This window comes from Pleurodeles waltl, chromosome 4_1 (genome assembly GCF_031143425.1).
Source record: "Pleurodeles waltl isolate 20211129_DDA chromosome 4_1, aPleWal1.hap1.20221129, whole genome shotgun sequence".
NCBI classification, from domain to species: Eukaryota; Metazoa; Chordata; class Amphibia; order Caudata; family Salamandridae; genus Pleurodeles; species Pleurodeles waltl.
Genome location: NC_090442.1, coordinates 857,357,875 through 857,378,420, shown reverse-complemented (window position 1 = coordinate 857,378,420; position 20,546 = coordinate 857,357,875). Strand labels below are relative to the sequence as shown.

At 51.4% G+C, this 20,546-nt stretch overlaps 1 protein-coding gene across 2 annotated transcripts in view; it reads right to left on the bottom strand.

Annotated features, from left to right (window-relative positions):
• CEP290 (centrosomal protein 290) overlaps positions 1–20,546 on the bottom strand; it is a 1,276,764-nt gene that overhangs the window by 568,875 nt on the left and 687,343 nt on the right. The gene's annotated exons all lie outside the window — the stretch shown is intronic.

The window sequence follows — 20,546 nt, the reverse complement described above, 5'->3', positions numbered from 1 at the left end:
ACAGGTTTCTGCCCTCCTGCTGCTTGATCTGATCAAGCTGAGGAAAGCAGAACAAATGATTTCCTTTGGGAGATGGAGGTAACACCCTCTCCCTTTGGAAATAGGTGAGACTGGCTTGGAAGGGGTAGCCTCCCTGGGCCACTGGTTTTCTTTTGAAAGGCACATTTGGTGCCCTCCAAGCATAAACCAGTCGACACTGGTTCACAGACCCCCAGTCCCTGCCCTGGCGCAAAGCCGAACAATGGAAAGGGGAGTGACCAGTTCCCTCCCTGTCCATCACCACCCAGGGGGTGCATATTGCATACTGCATATTTTTGGTATTGTGTACATATATCTTGTGTATATTTGCTATCCTCATACTGAGGATACTCACTGAGATACTTTGGCATATTGTCTAAAAATAAAGTACCTTTATTTTTAGTATATCTGTGTATTGTGTTTTCTTATGATATTGTGCAAGTGACACTAGTGGTACTGTAGGAGCTTCACTCGTCTCCTAGTTCAGCCTAAGCTGCTCTGCTAAGCTACCATTATCTATCAGCCTAAGCTGCTAGACACCCTATACACTAATAAGGGATACCTGGGCCTGGTGCAAGGTGTAAGTACCCCTTGGTACTCACTACAAGCCAGTCCAGCCTCCTACACTCAGCGGCACTGGGGCGGCCAGGTGCAGAGTGCAAACAGGCGTCGGGTTTTGTATTGAAAGCAATGGGGCGACCGGGGGGGCCTCTTCAACGATGCAGGCAGGCACAGGGGCGGCTCCTTGGGGTAGCCACCACCTGGGCTAGGCAGAGGGTTGCCTGGGGGTTGCTCCTGCACTGGAGTTCGGTTCCTTCAGGTCCTGGGGGCTGCGGGCTGCGGGTGCAGTGTTGGTTCCAGGCGTCAGGTCCCTTGTTACAGGCAGTCGCGGTCAGAGGGAGCCTCTGGATTTCCTCTGCATGCGTCGCTGTGGGGGCTCAGGGGGGTCGTCTCTGGTTACTCACGGGCTCGCAGTCGCCGGGGAGTCCTCCCTGAGGTGTTTGTTTTCCGCAGGTCGTGCCGGGGGCGTCGGGTGCAGAGTGGAAAGTCTCACGCTTCCGGCTGGAAACGTGAAGTCTTTAAAGTTGCTTCTTTGTTGCAGAAGGTTGCAGATTGTTTAACAGGGGCGCTGTTCTCAGGAGTTTCTTGGTCCTTGGGTACAGGGCAGTACTCTGAGGATTCAGAGGTCGCTGGTCCCTGTTGGATGTGTCGCTGTTGCAGTTTTCTTCGAAGTTGGGAGGCAGGCCGGTAGGGCTGGGGCCAAAGCACTTTTCGTCTCCGTCTTCACTGCAGGCCTTCAGGTCAGCAGTCGTTCTTCTTCTTCTTTAGGTTGCAGGAATCTAGTTTCCTAGGTTCTGGGGGGCCCTAAATACTGAATTTAGGGATGTGCTTAGGTCTGGGAGGGCAGTAGCCAATGGCTACTGTCATTCAGGGTGGCTACACCCTCTTTGTGCCTCCTCCCTGTGGGGAGGGGCACATCCCTAATCCTATTGGGGGAATCCTCCATCCACAAGATGGAGGATTTCTAAAAGTAAAAGTCACCTCAGCTCAGGACACCTTTTGGGCTGTCCTGACTGGTGGGTGACTCCTCCTTGTTTTTCTAATTATCTCCTCCAGCCTTGCCGCCAAATGTGGGGGCAGTGGCCGGAGGGGCGGGCATCTCCACTAGCTGGGATGCCCTGTGGCGCTGTAACAAAGGGGTGAGCCTTTGAGGCTCACCGCCAGGTGTTACAGTTCCTGCAGGGGGAGGTGAGAAGAACGAGTTACTTACCTTCGGTAACGCCTTTTCTGGTGGATACATTAGGTACCTGTGGATTCCTCACGGTCCCTCCCGCCTCCCCGTTGCCTGCCTCATCTGCCGGATTAGATCTGGATGAAGACGCCACTTGTGATCGGTCGAGAAGTGCCAACTGAGACTGTCCACACGCACGTTCAAGACTCCAGCCAGATGGTTTGCTACCAAGCAAGTCCGATGGTCCCTTGCCCAGGACCATAGTCGCAGAGCTTCTCTGCAGAGAAGGTACGACCCTACTCCTCCCTGTTTGTTTATATACCACATCGCGGTAGTATTGTCCGTCAAGACCTGAACCGACTGACCGCGAAAGGAAGGGAGAAAGGCCTTGAGAGCCAGACGTATTGCCCGCAACTTCAACAGATTTATGTGAAACATCTGTTCCACTGGAGACCAATGACCTTTGACCTCTCGGTCCCCCAGATGAGCTCCCCACCCTAGAGTGGAAGCATCCGTTATTACTGTGGTCACTGGCGGAGGTTGCGAGAACGGCCTTCCTTGGGAAAGATTGCCATCCGCAACCCACCATGTTAGATCCACTGCAGTGTCCGTGGAGATCTTTACCGAATCCTCGAGATCTCCTTTGTGTTGAGACCACTGCTTTCGGAGGCCCCACTGAAGAGCCCTCATGTGCCAGCGAGCATGAGTGACCAACAGAATGCAAGAAGCAAACAGACCGAGCAGACGTAGGACCTTGAGGACTGGAATGACCGCCCCACTTTGAAACATTGGAACCAACGCCTGAATGTCCTGAATCCGTTGAGGCGGAGGAAAGGTGCGATTCAATGTTGTATCCAGTACTGCCCCTATGAACAGGAGACGCTGAGAGGGCTCCAGGTGAGATTTGGGCACGTTCACAGAAAAACCCAGGTTGAACAACAACTGGGTTGTCGACTGCAGGTGATGCAGCACGAGCTCCGGAGACTTGGCTTTGATCAACCAATCGTCCAGGTAAGGAAATACCGCTATCCCCTTCCTTCTGAACTCTGCTGCAACCACCGCCATCACCTTTGTGAAGACTCGAGGTGCTGAAGTAAGACCAAACGGAAGGACCGCAAACTGATAGTGCTGCGATCCCCACCACAAACCGGAGATACTTCCTGTGTGACTTGAGTATCGGAATGTGAAAGTAAGCATCCTGCAAGTTGACAGACACCATCCAATCTCCTTCGTTCAACACCAAAAGCACCTGAGCCAAGGTCAGCATCTTGAACTTTTCCTGTTTGAGGAACCAATTCAAGATCCTCAGGTCCAGGATTGGCCTCAACCGACCATCCTTCTTGGGAATCAGGAAGTATCTTGAGTAACAACCCTGAGGCCTCTCCTGCTCTGGAACCAACTCCACTGCACCCTTTGAAAGGAGGACTAGAACCTCCTGTTCTAGTAACAGGAGATGCTCTTCTGAACAGTAGGATGGGCGGGGCGGGATGGGGGGAGGAAACTCCCGAAAGGGAAGGGCATAGCCTTTCCCCACAATGCTGGTGACCCAGGAGTCTGATGTTATATCCTCCCACTTGTGGAGAAAGTTCAATAACCTCCCCCCTACAGGAGTGGTATGTGAAGGAATTGGTGGAAGACTAAGGCTGCTTCCCATGCTGCACCCCTCCAGAGGAAGAGGAAGAGGCAGAGTGCTGCTGGGCGGCTCCCCTGGTTCGGACCCTACCCCTCCCCCTGTATGATCTATAGGAGAGAGCAGTGGCGGGTTGTTGTTGAAATCTGCCCCGAAAGGAGGAGGATGAGCCATGACCAAACCCCCTAAAAGAAGCAGAAGAGGAGGCCTGCAAGCCTAAAGACTTTGCTGTGGCCCTACTCTCCTTAAATCTCTCAAGAGCAGAGTCCGCCTTTTGATCCGAAAAGTTTATCCCCATCGAAGGGAAGATCCAGCAGGGCTGACTGGACATCCGATGAAAAACCAGAGGAACACAGCCAGGCCTGCCTGCTCATAGCAACAGCAGTGCCCATAGCCCTGGCCACAGAGTCAGTAGTGTCCAGCCCCGACTGGATCACTTGGGTTGCCGCAGCTTGAGCATCGGAGACCAGACTCAACACCTCCTGAGGCACCTCAGTATGGGACGACTTTATTTCTTCCATTAGGGCGTAGATGTATCTGCCCAAAATGCATGTGGCATTAGCCGATTTTAGAGCCATGCTGCATGATGAGAAAGCCTTCTTGGAAGATTGATCCATTTTCCTTGAGTCTCTGTCTGAAGGCACTCCCGGAAAAGAACCTGGGGCAGTCCGAGATGAACATGAAGCCTGAACCACCAGGCTCTCTGGGGTCAGGTGCCTGGACAAAAAGCCTGGATCCGCAGGAGCGACGCGGTACCTGCGAGCCACTGATCTATTAACTGCCGAAGATGACACCGGCTTCTTCCAGATCTCTAAAATTGGATCTAACAGAGCCTCATTAAAAGGCAGGAGTGGCTCTGCAACTGTGGAAGCAGGATGTAAAACCTCTGTTAAAATATTGGTCCTAGGTTCAGACACTGGTAAGGGAAGGTCCAAAAAGTCTGCTGCTTTCCTTATTAGAGAGTGGAACGAAGCAGCCTCCTCTGTATATTCTCCAGGAGATGTTAAGTCCCATTCTGGAGAGGTGTCCAAGCCAATTGCCGTATCTAAACTGTGGAGATCTCCCAGAGGTTCTTCAATCTCTCCTTCCTCCAAGGCCTGCTTCCGATACTCCTGCTCCTCAAGAAGGCGAAGATCAAGCCTTCTTGAATGCAGCCTGGCTTCAATTCTTGACGTCGACAGGGCGTCAGCCGACGGCGAAGCCTGACGCCGATCCTCGGATCCATCTGACGCCGGATTCATCGGCACCGTGGACTTCTTTGGCGCTGTATGAGGCAAAGGATGGACAGGAGAACTCTCCGGCGCTGGACCAGCAGATCTACTCGGCGTCACCGGCTACGAAGTCAACGCCATAGGAACCGGCGCCGTGCCAACACCTCCCATCAGAAGGAAGGGCATGAAAGGTGCCGGTCGTAAAGGAGCCAGAGCACCCATATTGAAGGCCAATGGACCCGAAGGACCAGCCGGTCCACCACCTGGAGCCATCTGTTGAAAAGTAGCAAACATCACATTAAAAAATGCGGAATTGTCGGCTCCTGGGGCCGGGAAAGCAGGATACTGTGGACCCTGGGCTCGAGGTGACATCGGTGCCGGCCCCGGCGTCTGAGAAGCCGGTGAGAACTCCTGACGCTGAGGAACCTCAAACACAGATGGTGGATTCAAATGCGACGTCGGCGAAGCTGGTGAAGCCGGTGATGCAAGAGGCGTCTGCGGCTGCGGAGAGATGGTGGGACTAACTTCCCATGTCTTTCGGTGTCGAGCTGAAGGCGACCTCGAGCGCGATCTCTCCCTACTCGACCGGCGTCGAGATTCACGACGACGCCGGGAGTCACGATGACGCGATGGGACTTAGGAGAAGATGACTTGCGTCAATGCCGCTTCTCTTTCTTTTTGGACTTCGCCAAAAAGAGTTTCACCTCTCGCTCCTTTAACGCCTTCGGGTTCATCCGTTGACAGGAGTCACATTTCTCCATGTCGTGGTCGGAGCTGAGACACCACAAACAGTCTATATGTGGGTCTGTCACCGACATTTTACCTCTGCATTCATTGCAGGGCTTAAAACCTGACTTTCGTTGAGACATGCTTCTCGAAGAAAGAAACAGTAACTGTAACTATGCAGAGTAGAAACAGTAGCTCCCTCGAAGAATAACCGTCGTTAGAAGGCACGGAAAAAAGGGAACTGACGTCGGCACGTCGGCGAGGACCTCTTATTGCCTGTATGACGTCAGACGGCGTCGCATGGGCAATTGTGACGTCCTCGTCGACATGCGGAAGCTAGGAAGAAAATTTCCATTGAAAGCTGGCGCAGGGGGGGAAATTCAATGAGTGAGGAATCCACAGGTAGTTGTATCCATCAGAAGCACCTTCACCCAGTACAGGCTTTGTTCCTGGCCACAGAGTAACAAAGGCCCTCTCCCCATGTGGCCAGCAACATGTCTGGTGTGTGGCAGGCTGGCAAAAACTAGTCAGCCTACACTGGGAGTTGGGTATGTTTTCAGGGGGCATCTCTAAGATGCCCTCTGGGTGTATGTTACAATAAATAGCACACTGGCATCAGAGTGCATTTATTGTGCTGAGAAGTTTGATACCAAACTTCCCAGTTTTCAGTGTAGCCATTATGGTGCTGTGGAGTTCGTGTTTGACAGACTCCCAGACCATATACTCTTATGGCTACCCTGCACTTACAATGTCTAAGGTTTGGCTTAGACACTGTAGGGGCATAGTGCTCATGCATGTATGCCCTCACCTGTGGTATAGTGCACCCTGCCTTAGGGCTGTAAGGCCTGATAGAGGGGTGACTTTCCTATGCCACAGGCAGTGTGAGGTTGGCATGGCACTCTGAGGGGAGTGCCATGTCGACTTAGTCATTTTCTCCCCACCAGCACACACAAGCTGGAAAGCCGTGTGCATGTGCTGAGTGAGGGGTCCCTAGGGTGGCATAAGACATACTGCAGCCCTTAGAGACCTTCCTTGGCATCAGGGCCCTTGGTACTAGGGGTACCAGTTACAAGGGACTTACCTGAGTGCCAGGGTTGTGCCAACTGTGGAGACAAAGGTACAATTTAGGGAAAGAACACTGGTGCTGGGGCCTGGTTAGCAGGGTCCCAGCACACTTTCAAGTCATAACTTAGCATCAGCAAAGGCAAAAAGTCACTGGGGTAACCATGCCAAGGAGGCATTTCCTTACACATGTGTTACTAGCAGGATGCAGGAGGCCAAGAGGCCCAGCAGCCTCAGATTCTATCTCACCAAAACCCAAGACCAAGGCTGAAAGATCGGAATCATAGCCTGAATGTCTTGGACTCACTTTTTGGGAGGATAAGCCCAAAACAGCACTGTGTCCAGAACAGCTCAGATGAAAGGGAGTGTCTGAGAGGGAGTCAGCTGTGACTTCGGCACGTTGATAGTGAACCCCAGCTGGTGCAGGAGGTCCGCCGTAGTCTGAAGGTGGGAGACCACTGTCATGGGGGAAGGCGCCTTCAACAGCTAGTTGTCTAGGTAAAAGTGCTTGTGACCTACCACAAATTGTAGGTAACTTCTGTGGGCAGGCAGGATGGGGATGTGGAAATAAGCGTCCTGCAAGTCCAACTCTACCATCCAGTCTCCTGGGTCCAAGGCAGACAGAACCTGAGCCAGGGTGAGCATTTTGAACTTATCCTTCTTGAGGAAGTAGTTCAGGTCCCGAAGATCTAGGATAGGACGCAAGCCTTTGTCCTTCTTTGGTATCAGAAAGTAGCGGGAATAACAACCACGACCTACTTCTGGCAAAGGGACCTTTTCCATAGCTCCCTTGGCCAAGAGAGCCGCGACTTCCTGGCGAGAAGCAGCAAATGATTCTCCGGAAGGTGATGGAAGGATGGTGGCATGTGTGGTGGTGCAGAGTTGAAAGGGAGGGAGTAGCCCTTCCGAATTATTTGCAAAACCCACCCATCAGTGGTAATATGTTCCCAGTGGGGCAGGTGATGGCGGATTCTGTCACCAACTGGGCGGGAGTGAGGGGACGGACTAGGAAGGTTTGGAGGCTGCAGCGGGGGCAGAGGTGGACTGGACAGACCTCTGGTTCCCTGTCCCACGGCCATGTGGGATTCCGTGCCCACGGCCACGCATAGGCTGTCCAGCGTGCATGGCCCGGTGGCTGGGTGCAGGACGCGACAGGGCGCTCCTTCCGTGGCCACGAAAGGGACGAAAAGCGGACTGTTGGGGGGGGGTGTGATGGAGGAAAGGCCAAGGGACTGAGCCGTAGCCCGGGAATCCTTGAACCTCTCCAAGGCCGAGTCCGCTTTGTCTCCGAAGAGACGGGTGCCATCAAAGGGCATGTCCATGAGTGACTGTTGGACATCCCCCAAGAAGCCAGAAGTACGTAACCAGGCATGGCGCTGTAAGGTCACTGTCATCGCAACCGATCTGCCCAGAGAGTCGGTCGTATCCAGCCCACAGCGGATCGTGAACTTTGCTGAGTCTCTCCCATCTTTCGCTGCTTAGGAGACGGTATCCACCGGTATCTGCGGCAGGACTTACGCAACTGTATCCCACAGTGAGTGGGAATAACGGCCCAAAAGACATGCGGTGTTCACGGACTGCAGTGCGAGGCTGGAGGAAGAAAACAACTTCTTACCAAATTGTTCCAGCCTTTTGGATTCCCTATCCTAGGGTGCGGAAGGGAACGCGCCAGAAGAAAAGGACACCTGGATTACAAGAATCTCAGGCGTAGGATGTTGGGACAGGAACTTTGGGTCATTCAGCGCAGGCCGATGGTGGCAAGCGATAGTCCTGTTCACAGCGGATCGTGAACTTTGCTGAGTCTCTCCCATCTTTCGCTGCTTAGGAGACGGTATCCACCGGTATCTGCGGCAGGACTTACGCAACTGTATCCCACAGTGAGTGGGAATAACGGCCCAAAAGACATGCGGTGTTCACGGACTGCAGTGCGAGGCTGGAGGAAGAAAACAACTTCTTACCAAATTGTTCCAGCCTTTTGGATTCCCTATCCTAGGGTGCGGAAGGGAACGCGCCAGAAGAAAAGGACACCTGGATTACAAGAATCTCAGGCGTAGGATGTTGGGACAGGAACTTTGGGTCATTCAGCGCAGGCCGATGGTGGCAAGCGATAGTCCTGTTCACAGGAGCCCCTGTGTTGGGTTTGGACCATGTACCCAAAAGGACATCAGTTAGGGCCTCATTAAATGGGAGAAGGGGTTCGGACGTAGAAGCCCCAGGCTGAAGCATCTCCATCAGGAGATTAGACCTGACTTCAACAGTAGGTAGCTCAAGGCCAAGGACCTCAGCCGCCCTACTAACCACCATACTATAGGTAGCTCCCTCCGCCGTAGCCACAGTAGAAAGAGACAGCATGCCAGCATCAGGAGATGTATCCAGACCACTGGCTTCGCCCAAGTCCTGTGCCCAGTCCATAGTAGGGTCTTCCTGGTATCCATAAGGGTCCAGGGACCCCTCCAATTCCTCCCCGTATTCGTACCCATAGGAAAATGGGTCAGAATCCGACCTCAGGCGAATAGGGCCCACTGAAGCCGATGGCGGCGGTGGCCGATGCCGCCCGACTCCGAGTCGTCGGGTATGAGAATTGGGCCAACGTCGACAGTGGGCACTACCAACATTGGGAGCGTCGATAATCGACCCATCGCTGGGGAAGGTCTCGATTGTGCGATCGGCTTCAGTGCGGATTCGCGCACAGATCTGGAGGCGACCTCGGTGGCCGAGGCCAAAGCTGCCGGTGTGGAACCAGAGGGCCCCTCAGTCAAGCATGTTGTGCCCGAAGGCGCCGTATCGGGGTCGGCACGTCCAAAGATGAGGCGCATGGCCTCGTAAAACTCTAAGTTGGGCGGGGGTCGCTCCGGCTCCGGGAAACTCAGGGAAGTGCGGAGTCGACCCAGACGTAGGCTTCGAGGACGGAGGCCTAGTGCGTGGACGGGGTGAAGTTGGAGGGCGATGGGACTTCTTCGACTTCTTCTTTCCTTGACTTGAGGACTGCGAAGAAGACAAGTGGTGATGGCTCCGCAACCGATCTCGATAACTTCCTGTCGAGTGAGACTGGGACCTACGCGGAGTGGAGTGCCCGGCCGCCATCAGCTTTAGGGACCGCTCCCTGAAAGCCTTCGGATGTACTGCCCGACACTCGGAGCACGACTTCGGGGCGTGGTTGTGCTCGAGGCACCAAAGGCAAATACGATGAGGGTCCATCACCGACATCATCCGATGGCAGTCCTCACACGGCTTGAACCCAGTCTTCGGGGACATCATAGACGCACCAAGTGTTGCACCAAAAAAGTTTGACAAAACGGTCAAATGCGGCCAAAAAATAGCCTAGGGTAGCTCTCTCCAGATCAGCGTGTGGCATGGAAAGAAAAGACCTGACGTCACTGCGCGAGGGCGGTGTCTATGTACTACTCCCGAGGTCATCACAGCGACCAAGATGCCTACGACGCCACCTACCGACACGCAAGGTTATTGCTCCAAGAAAAATCTCCGGATCCAGTCTGATGCCTAGGGAAAATTCTAAGGTAAGGAATCTGCAACTAGAAGTCTCTATCAGATAAAGGCCACTAAAAAAACCTTTAGGCCAGCCAAGAACTGCGAAATCAGTGGCATGATCAGAAGGCTGTCCTGACTGTGTACCAGCCAGGACAGAAAGTATGGTTCCTGGAGCCTGTGGCTCCCAGGGCACTCCAAGACAAATGGAGTGGTCCCCACACTACACTGGAGAAAAAGGGTGAGGTCACCTACTTGGTGGACCTTGGCACTCCCAGAAGCCCCCTAAGGGTGCTTCATGTGAACCGCTTTAAGCCCTACTATGACAAGGCTGATCTGACCCTGCTTATGGCAACTGATGAAGGACAGGAAGAAGAGAGTGACCCTCTCCCTGACCTCTTCTCCACTACTGCAGCTGATGGCTCAGTCAATGGAGTGGTCCTAGCAAACTGCCTTTCTGAATCTCAGAAGGAGGACTACAGGAATCTCCTAGGCCAGTTCTCTGAATTGTTTCAGACTACATGGTGTGATCACACCATTGACACAGGAAACAGTTTGCCTGCTAAAAGTAAGATTTACAGGCAACCTGATCATGTTAGGGATTGCATCAAAGCTGAATTGCAAAATATACTTGACCTAGGAGTGATTGAGCACTCTGACAGCGCCTGGGCTAGCCCAGTGGTGCTGGTACCAAAACCTCATAGAATTGAAAAAAAAGAGAGGAGGTTCTGTGCAGATTATAGAGGGCTCAACACAGTCACAAAAACTGATGCTCATCCTATCCCTAGGGCAGGTGAGCTGATAGATACACTGGCAACATGCCAAGTATCTAAGCACCTTTGACTTGACTGCAGGATTCTGGCAGATCAAATTGTCACAGGATGCAAAACTAAAACTGCATTCTCAACCACTGGAGAGCATTATCAATTTACTGTTATGCACTTTGGTTTGCAGAATGCACCTGCCACTTTCCAGAGGCTGGTGAATACAGTCCTCCAAGGTTTGGAAGCCTATAGTGCAGCATATCGTGATGACATAGCTGTCTTTAGCTCCACATGGGATGGCCAACTGGTCCACCTCTGGAATGTTTTGGAAGCCCTGCAGAAGGCAGGCCTCACTGTCAAGGCCTCTAAGTACCATATAAGGCAGGGGAAGGTTGTATATCTGGGACTCCTGGTAGATGGAAGCCAGATTCAACCATTACAGGGAACGCAAACCCTAGACTCCTAGGCCTCACTGGGTACTACAGGAGGCTCATTAAGAACTGCACCTGGTTTCACTACAGGTCACTGTAAGTTACCTCTATGGTATGCCCTCTCGGCCCAGAGGGCAGGGTGCAGGTACCTGTGTGTAAGGGCACCCTGCATTAGCAAAGGTGCCCCCAAGAACTCCAACCCCATTTTACTGGACTTCGTGAGTGCGGGGATGCCATTTTATGTGTGTACTGGACATAGGTCACTAACTATGTCGAGCTACATAATGGTAACTCCGAACCTGGGCATGTTTGGTATCAAACATGTCGGAATCATACCCCAGTAATGCTGCAAGTATTGGAAGTATGATTCCATGCACTCTGGGGGCTCCTTAGAGGACCCCCTTCATTGCTACCACCAGTCTTACAGGGTTTTCCGGGCAGCCCAGCTGTTGCCACCCCTCAGACAAGTTTTCGCCCTCCTGCTGCTTGATCTGATCAAGCCCAGGAAGGCAGAACAAAGGATTTCCTTTGGGAGAGGGGATTAACACCCTCTGCCTGTGGAAATAGGGGTGACTGGCTTGGGAGGGGTAGCCTCCCCAAGCCACTGGTTTGCTTTTAAGGGCACATTTAGTACCCTCCGTGCATAGACCAACCCACACCGGTTCAGGGACCCCCAGTCCCTGCTCTGGTGCAAAACCGGACAATAGAAAGGGGAGTGATGTCAGAGTCACCAGATCCTTGGGGTCTGTGCACGTTCCCAACACGTCCACCACTGAACAGCTCCAAGACTCTGATAGATAAATCACAGAGACAGAGAGTTTGAGAGGGGAAGAGGGGATTAGGAAGGGAACAGCTGGGAAGGAGACCTGTAGTAAGAAAAAGGTTATAACACACAATATGAAAATTATATCTCCTGAAATCAATACTGGACTATGATTCTAAGCCTAGTCACTCTGAAAACATGAACAATCTAAGAGTTAAGTTTAAAATGATTAAGTTTCAAGATGGCCAGATACCTGTAGGGGAATCAAGATGAATTAAATGAAAACTTTCTTATTCAAGTACTTTCCTTTACATGAGAATCAGAAAAACATTATGACTACATTTTAAACCAGTCATATAAATCCTGTTTTGAGAATGTATACTAGGACCATACAATATTGCATCTAGAAACTCTGGGCTTCTGTGTACTCTTAAAATGTTTCAACACAAATTGTGCAAAATGCATATATATATATATATATATATATATATATATATATATAGTAAACACCATAAAAGGATTGTGCACCATGAATAACACGATATGGATTCAGGAAACAAATCACATAACTTGTCAACTCGAATATTACATAATAAATATCTTAGAATAGTGGCATACAATAAACAACATGAAATAAACTTGAGGAGAGAATCGTGCGTTTTGCCGATTCGAGTGTCACCATGTAAAATACCAAGGAATGGTAACACGCAATGAATATCAAGGTCAAATCATTATTAATCGAATCGCGCGTCTTGCCGATTTGTAAAACATGATGTAAATGTCAAGAAATAACAGCTCACAATAAATAACAAGATCAAAGTACAATGAAACGAATCGCGCTTCTTTTGCCGATTCTTAAGCCACCATGTAAATGTCAAGAAATGGTAGCGCACAATGAACAACAAAGTTAAATCCTCATGAAACGAGTTGCGCGTCTTGTCAATTCGTAAAACATCATGTAAATGTCAAGAAATAGTAGCGCGCAATGGACAACAATGTTTAAACACCATAAAACGAATCGCGCGTCTTGCCGATTCTTAAGCCACCATGCCAATGTCAAGAAATGGTAGCACGCAATGAATAACACAGTCAAACCTTTATGAAACCAATCGCGCGTCTTGTCTATTTGTAAACTACCATATAAATGTCAAGAAATGGTAGCGCGCAAGTAATCTGTTACTCGTTTATTTAAGAATTAAACCAGGAATATGAAAATTCTCAATAACGGTGTCGGGACAGTCCAACCACCGTCTTACCGCCTGGAACAATGATCACCAATGAAGGAAGAAGGGCAGAAGACTGGAAAATCCAAATAGGCTGCCGGAACAGGAGCTCAGGAAGAAGCTGCTGCTCTGCACCGGGACCTCTGAATAGTGAGCACTGGGAGTTGGGCTGGCTCTCTTTTATAGAGTCTTGGACCAGCCCAGAACCACGCCCAGGCATGTTGCAGGGAAAGTCTCTGGAAGGCCCTGGAAAGGGGCCACACCCTAACACACTCTGAAAACCTGCAGCAATACATTGCAAAGGAACAGTATTTGTAAGCATATTAAAAATAAGTTTTCAGGATTGAACACTGCAATGCAAAAGGTTAAACCACAACATACCAGCACAATGCATAAATTACTTTGTTTTGAGAGTGCTGGGTTTTTGCATTTTTGCCGCCAATAGAGCGTGTACTGCTCTGGTGTTGACAAGTGACCACTCCCCCGTCCATCACCACCCCAGGGGTGGTGCCCAGAGCTCCTCCAAAGGGTCCCTGGGTTCTGCCATCTTGATTCTAAGGCTGGCAGTGAACTCTGGAAGCATGTGACTGTCCAGGCAAAGCAGGCGATGTCAGAGCCCGCTCCTGATAGGTGCTTACCTGGGTAGATGACCAATCCCCCTTTCAGTGCTATTTAAGGTCACTCTCTAGGGTGGGTCCTCAGATTTGGCTTGGACGATTCCAGCAGGACTCCTCTGCAACCTTTACTTCAACTTCTGGCCACCGGACCTGAGACTGGAACCTCCAGGACCCGACAAGCTGCTTTCAAGAAGAAAGGCCTCTTCAGCAACATTGTTTTGAGGGCTCCTGCCAGCTTTGCAACAATTTCCTTGTGTGCAACCTCAGAAGACTGCAACTCTTCTGCCTGCACAAGAAGAAGAAGTAATCTCCCTTGGAGTGAAGGAGTCAAGGAGACTGGCTGGGGGGATCCCTTCTGCTGCTAAGCTGCGTGGATCCTGCATCACGGGTGGTGGTTGGGAGAAGTCCTCTTGGTCCTCTCTGCCAGTTGTACAATTTGGTTGAGGTAAGCCTTTGCCTTCCCAAGCAGGACAGTACCCCCGTGCACCACGTCTCTTGCATCTGCCAAGGCTGTTTGCATCCCCTCCAAGGGATCTTCAGGCGACGTGTAGCTCCAGCCCCCAGCACTCCATCCTTGAAAGCCCAGCCTCATGCGTGGTTCTCCTCCGACGTGGGATCCACTTCTGTAGTGCTGCGTGGGATCCTTCTGCGACTCCTGTGTGCCCGTCCAGTGGGACTCCTGTGGGTGCTGCCTCTGCTCCTGTGGACTCTCTGCAACACTGAGGGTCCCCCGTGACTCCCCTCCTGGGCCTTGCTGGTCCACGGCAGCACCTCTTTTCGACACACCACGAGTTTGCATTTGCCAAGGCTTGTTGGTGGAAATCCTGCACCAACAACTGTCTGCAATCTTCCTTCCAGCGTGGGACACATTCTGCATCCATCTGGAACTCTTCTCCGGCTCCTGGGCTGCAGTGCTGACCTGTTCTTCAAAACTGTCAACCAACTCCTACATCCACAGCTCAGTGGGTAGTAGCTCCAACTCCTCCTGGACTCCACTGTGACTCTTGGACTTGGTCCCCTCTCTCCACAGGTCTTCTTTCTTTAGGAATCCACCGCTGGTTTTCTTGCAGTCTTCTCTGGTTGTCTTCTTTTTCTTCTTTTCCTCCTTTTGGGTGGTTTGGGGAAAATCCAGTGTTTTACTCCTACATTCCTTGTCGCTGGGGGGTACTGTTTTAATTACCTTTGTGGTTCTCGAGTAATCACAGTTCCCCTCTACACATTTTACTTACCTAGGTGTTGTACCTTGTTTGCCTTCCATTTTTTTAGTATATGGTTTGTGCTTCCCCTAGGGTCACTATTAGTTATTACTGTTTGCACTGTTTTCTAACCTTTTCTGTGCCCATTTCTGACTGCTAGTGTGTATATTTAATGTATTACTTACCTCCTTAGGGTGGGTCAACTGTCTAGTAATTGGTGGTGATTTGTTCCAAAAATAAAGTACCTTTATTTTTGTACAACTGAGTGTTTTCTTTCATGTGTGTCAGTGCTGTATGACTATTGTGGTATTGCGTGAGCTTTGCATGTCTCCTAGATAAGCTTTAGTTGCTCATCCACAGCTACCTCTAGAGAGCCTGGCTTCTAGACACTGCCTACACTTTACTAAGAGGGGAATACCTGGACTGGGTATAAGGTGTAAGTACCATAGGTACCCACCGCACACCAGGACAGCTTCCTACAGTCCCCAAAGAGGAACCCTGTTGGGCAAGAGAAAGAATGAAGAGAAAAATAGCAGATAGAGAAGCAGAGAAAGGATCTATAGACTTCTCTGTACAATATCTTACAAATCTTTGCCAATGGCAGGCATATACCGCTTTTGTGGAGAAACGCCTGGCTGCCAATTTAACGTTACAGACTTCAGGAGCAGGGTTGAAGGCTGTCAACTGCTGTCACTCAATCTCCAAGCATAAAAGGACAGAGTTACAGGTTCGGGTGGAGAAGCCTCCCCTGTTGCTGCGATACAAGATCCTCCCAAAGGGGCAGCCTGATCGGAGGATTGATGCTCATTCTCAGAAGCTCAGGATACCAAACTCTCTGTGCCCAATCCGGAGCCACAAAAATTAGTTGGGCCTGGTCTTTCTTGATCTTCTTGAGAACTCTGGGCAGGTATGATATGGGCAGTGGTGTACAGGAGGCCTGAGCTCCACTCTAGATGAAAAGCGTTGCGGAGCGAGTGCTGCCTTGGAAACTCCAATGTGCAATACTGCTGTGCTGCATTTTCTTTTCAGAGGCCAGCAAATCTAATCAAGGTTTTCCCCACTGCTGAAAGAGACCTTGTACCACCTCCAAATAGTGACGCCACTCGTAATTTGTTTGGCGTCGACGGCTGAGTTTGTCTGCCCTGGCATTCAGAGAACCTGCCAGGTGTTGAATCCAGGGTATGACCTGCTGTTCCAGGCATGTTCACAGATGCAGGGCCTCTTGACAAACCGTCCATGACTCCATCCCGCCCTGCTTGTTGCAGTACCACATGGCAGTGGTGTTGTCTGTGAACACCTGCCCTATCCTCCCCTTGATAGAGGGAAGAAATACCTTCAACGCTAGTCGGATCGCCCAGAGCTCCAACATGTTGATGTGGAGTCTGGATTCCGTCGGAGACCAGAATCCTCTGATCTCCACCTCTTCCAGATGGCCGCCCCATCCCAGGAGTGATGCATCTGTCACAACTGTGATGTCTGGTTGGGGAAGGGAGAGGAGTCTGTCTCTGACCCAATCTCATTTCTTAACCACCACTGCAGGTCCTTCGCAGTTCCCTCGAAGATCTGGATCATGTTGGAGAGATTTCCCTGATGCTACGCCCACTGGAACTTCAGGTCCCACTGCAGAGCCAGCATATGTCATATAACATGTTTTACTAGCAGGACACAGGAGGCCATGAGGCCCAGCAGCCTCAGACTCAGTCTCACCGAAATCCAGGACAGCGGCTCAAACATTGGTATGATAGCCTGAATATCCTGGACTCGCTGCTCAGGAGGATAAGCCAGAGACTGCACTGTGTCCAGAACAGCTCCTATAAAAGAGATCATCTGAGAGGGAGTCAGGTGTGTCTTCAGCATGTTTATAGTGAACCCCAGCAAATGCAGAAGGTTCGATGTAGTCTGGAGATGGACGAAGAGCCTTGTTCTTTTTGGGTATCAGAAAGTAGCAGGGATAACAACCACTGCCTATTTCTGATATTGGGACCCTTTCTATGGCTCCTTTGCCAAGAGAGCCGTAACTTCCTCTCAGAGTAGTGACAAATAATCCTCTGTCAGCCGCTGGAATGTTGATGGAATAGGAGGACGGAAGGATTGTAAAGGCAGGGCATAGCCCTTCCTGATGATCAGCAGTACTCATGTGTCTGATGGTACAGACTTCTAGTGGAGGAGATGATGGTGACAAGTTGTGTTTTCAATTTTGCCTGCACCGACCCACGCAGTCTGCAACGGCAATGTAGGAGGATGACTCCGTTGTTGGTGTGCACCTATGGTATGGCACCCTATACTGAGTTCAGGCAACACTTAGTGATAGTGTTTTGGAGCTTAGATTACAAAGCTCTCTAGGGATAGCTGTGAGAACCAGCTCAGGCTTATCTTGGAGGAGTGTAAAGCACTTACAATATCACAGTTATCAGTCAGTGATGTTCACACAAGAGAACCACACCAAGTGTTACAAAAATAAAGTATTCTTTATTTTAACACTACTACTAACCTAATGTTCGTATATCTCCTCTTGGAGACATCAACACACAAAGGCGGTCATTCTGACCGCGGCGGGCGGCGGTCGCCGCTGAATGACCACACTGCGGTCAAAAGACCGCGGCGGCCATTCTGGCTTTCCCGCTGGGACGGCGGGCGACCGCCAGAAACCCCTTCAACAATGAAGCCGGCTCCGAATGGAGCCGGCGGAGTTGAAGGGGTGCGACGGGTGCAGTGGCACCCATCGCGATTTTCAGTGTCTGCTTTGCAGACACTGAAAATCTTTATGGGGCCCCACAGGGGCCCCACGACACCCGGTCCCGCCATCCTGTTCCTGGCGGTAAAAAACGCCAGGAACAGGATGGCGGGAAGGGGGTTGGAATCTGCAGCGCCGCCATGGAGGATTCCCTGGGCCAGGGGTAAACCGGCGGGAAACCGCCGGTTGCCCTTTTCTGACCGCGGCTTTACCGATGCGGTCAGAATGGCCCAGGAAGCACCGCCAGCCTGTTGGCAGTGCTTCCGCGGTCCCCAGCGCCAGGGTCGGAATGACCCCCAAAATGTTTACTTAGAAAGAAACAGGAAAAGCATAGAAATACATAGAGCCCCTATGGGGGTGTAGGAAAGTGCCCCTTCTGGCATGGTCACCCCTCCGTCCCCAACGTTTTAGCTGATATCTGATGCTATCTTGACTGAGTGTGTACTGGGTTCCTATAAACAAGGCCCCAGTACCTGTGTTCTTTCCCTAAACTGTACCATTGCTTCCATAATTGGATCACCTCTGGTACACACCAAGGGTGCTGTGACCAGGGAGAGTCATCCCCAAGGGTGTCAGCTTGTATTATGCCACCCTAATGGACTCCTCACCAAACACTTCCAGACTGCCGAAGTTGATTTTGTGTGCTGGTAGAGAGAAAAAGGTAAACCCTCTAGTGTGTTGCTGACCAGTCCACGTCAGCCTGCCCCTATCAGGTGAGTTTCTGACCGCATGGGGTGAGAGCCTTTGTGCTCTCGGGAGTCAGGGACAAAGCCTGCTCTGGGTGGATTTCCTTCACACCACCCATTTGCAGGATCTGCAACACTTGGAAATAGGGAGGAGCGATCACTGCAGCTAGAACCACCCCTAAGGTGTCCAGAACTGAATTGAACCGCTCCCTGCAGAATCCTCCATCTTGTTTTGGAGGGAAGGAACCAATAGGATTAGGGATGTACTCCCCTTCCCAAAGGGAGTGGGCACAGGAAGGATGTATCCACCCTCAAGGTCAGTAGCCATTGGCTACTGCCCTCCGACCCCTGTAACACCCTAGTATTTAGGGGCACCCTGAAGCTTGCTCTTCAGATTCTTGGCAAACTAAAGAAGAACGAGAATTGAAGAGCAGCACCAGCAAGGAAGACTCCACACAACAAATGTCTTGGCCCCGGCCCTACCGGCCTGTCTGCAGCTTCAAGACTCCTGCAACAGAAAGACGACTCATCCTCCAGGTACAGCGACTTCTACAAACCCACAGAGGACTGCCTGCCTACCCCCCTAAGGACCAAGAACTCCCAAGGACAGCAGCCCTGTCCACAAAGAAACTTCCAACAAGGACTCCAGAGCCTTCCGGATCCGTGAGTCCTGCCCACTCTGCACCCAGCACCCACTGCCACGGCCCGAGTCTAAGTGACTCACTGGCCCAGAGAAGGTCCCCGGGCGATTCCAACTCAAGAACGGATTTCAGACAAGAAATCTTGAAAAGGAAGGGGACAGTGTCCAGACCACTTGGAGATGTCCAGGCGATGCAGGTAGGCAATGCCCACCCTCCTTGAGGTGAAGTTCCTGCAGGTCAGTGAAGGAAGAAGTCCAGCTGCAGGGTCCAGGGGATGCAGGTAGTTCCTTAGAGTCACTCACAAGTTGTCCCATGTCACTCGCCAGATTGCATGAGGGTCAATGGTCAGCAGGACCACCAACAAGCATTGGCAAATGCAAAAAGACATTGCGGGAACTTTGCAGGATTTTGGGGAACAGCAAGGTTCAGGAGACTCAACACTTGGAGGGAAATCAGGGCTTTCCCTCAGCACGCAGAATCATTGGAGTCCCCACGAGTAACCCACTGGCAGCAGACGCAGGGAGGCCTCAGCATCACAGGAGTTGCAGAGTGGGAGCTGAATTTGGAGTTGCTAGGGCTTCTTGGAGCTTGAAGATCTCCTAGAGGGAGAGTCAGCACGTCTTGGTAAGAGAAACAGTCATGGTGCACAGGGGTTACATTCCAGTGGCTGCAGGAAAGGCCCAATATCCCCCAAGTTGATCAGAAGACATGTAGGCCCTTGAGAGTACCACAGAACCACCACCTGTGTTGCAGAGCCTTTCAATGTCCGTGGATTAGAAGGATCCGCCAGTCGGTCGTTGTCATCGCAAGGTGCTTGCGGATGCCGGGGAGTGCCTTCTTCACTCCAAGGGAGATTCCTTCTGGTTTCTTAATGCATTAGAATCATTGTGGCCCTGGGGGATGCACAGCCATGCATGTTGTGGAAATCTTGCAGGAGCTAGAGAAACAATTTTGCAGTTGGAGCCCTCCCAACTGGATACAGTCTTGTTTCAGTTCTTAAGGCAGACCAGCAGCAGTTCCGGAGGCCCGGAGCAAAAGAGTCTTGCAGAGAGTTCCTTTGAAGAGTCATGCTTGACGAATCTGAGGACCCACCCTGAGGGGAGCCCATATTTAACCCTAAAAGGGGGTTGGTCACTATCTGCAGTGACCCACCTATCAGAGGGGGTCAGGGACCTACCTGGCCTAAACAGTCAGATGTTCCCTGGGGCCTCTGTACATCTTATTTCCAAGATGACAGAATCAAGTGGCCACCTGACAGAGCTCTTTGTGCCTAGGGGAGGAGCTGGACAGGGGGTATGTGGTCACTCCCCTGTACTTTGCGTGGTTTCACTCCAGAGCTGGAACTGGGGGTTCCTGCACTGGTGCAAACCAGTTTATGCAAAGAGGGCACCAAATGTGCCCTTCAAAGCAGTCTGGTGGTGCTGACAGGCCACCCCCTGTAGCTCAGAGACACCTAGTTTTAAAGGAGAGGAGGTCACACCCTTTGTCCTGCCTTCCCCTGATCGAGATAGGCTCAACAGCAGGGGGGCAGAATAATGTCTGGGGTCTGCAGCAGCGTGGGCTGGCAGGCAGCCCCTGCAAGCTGTACAGGCAGAACTGGGGGATCTTCTAAGGAACCCCCAGAGT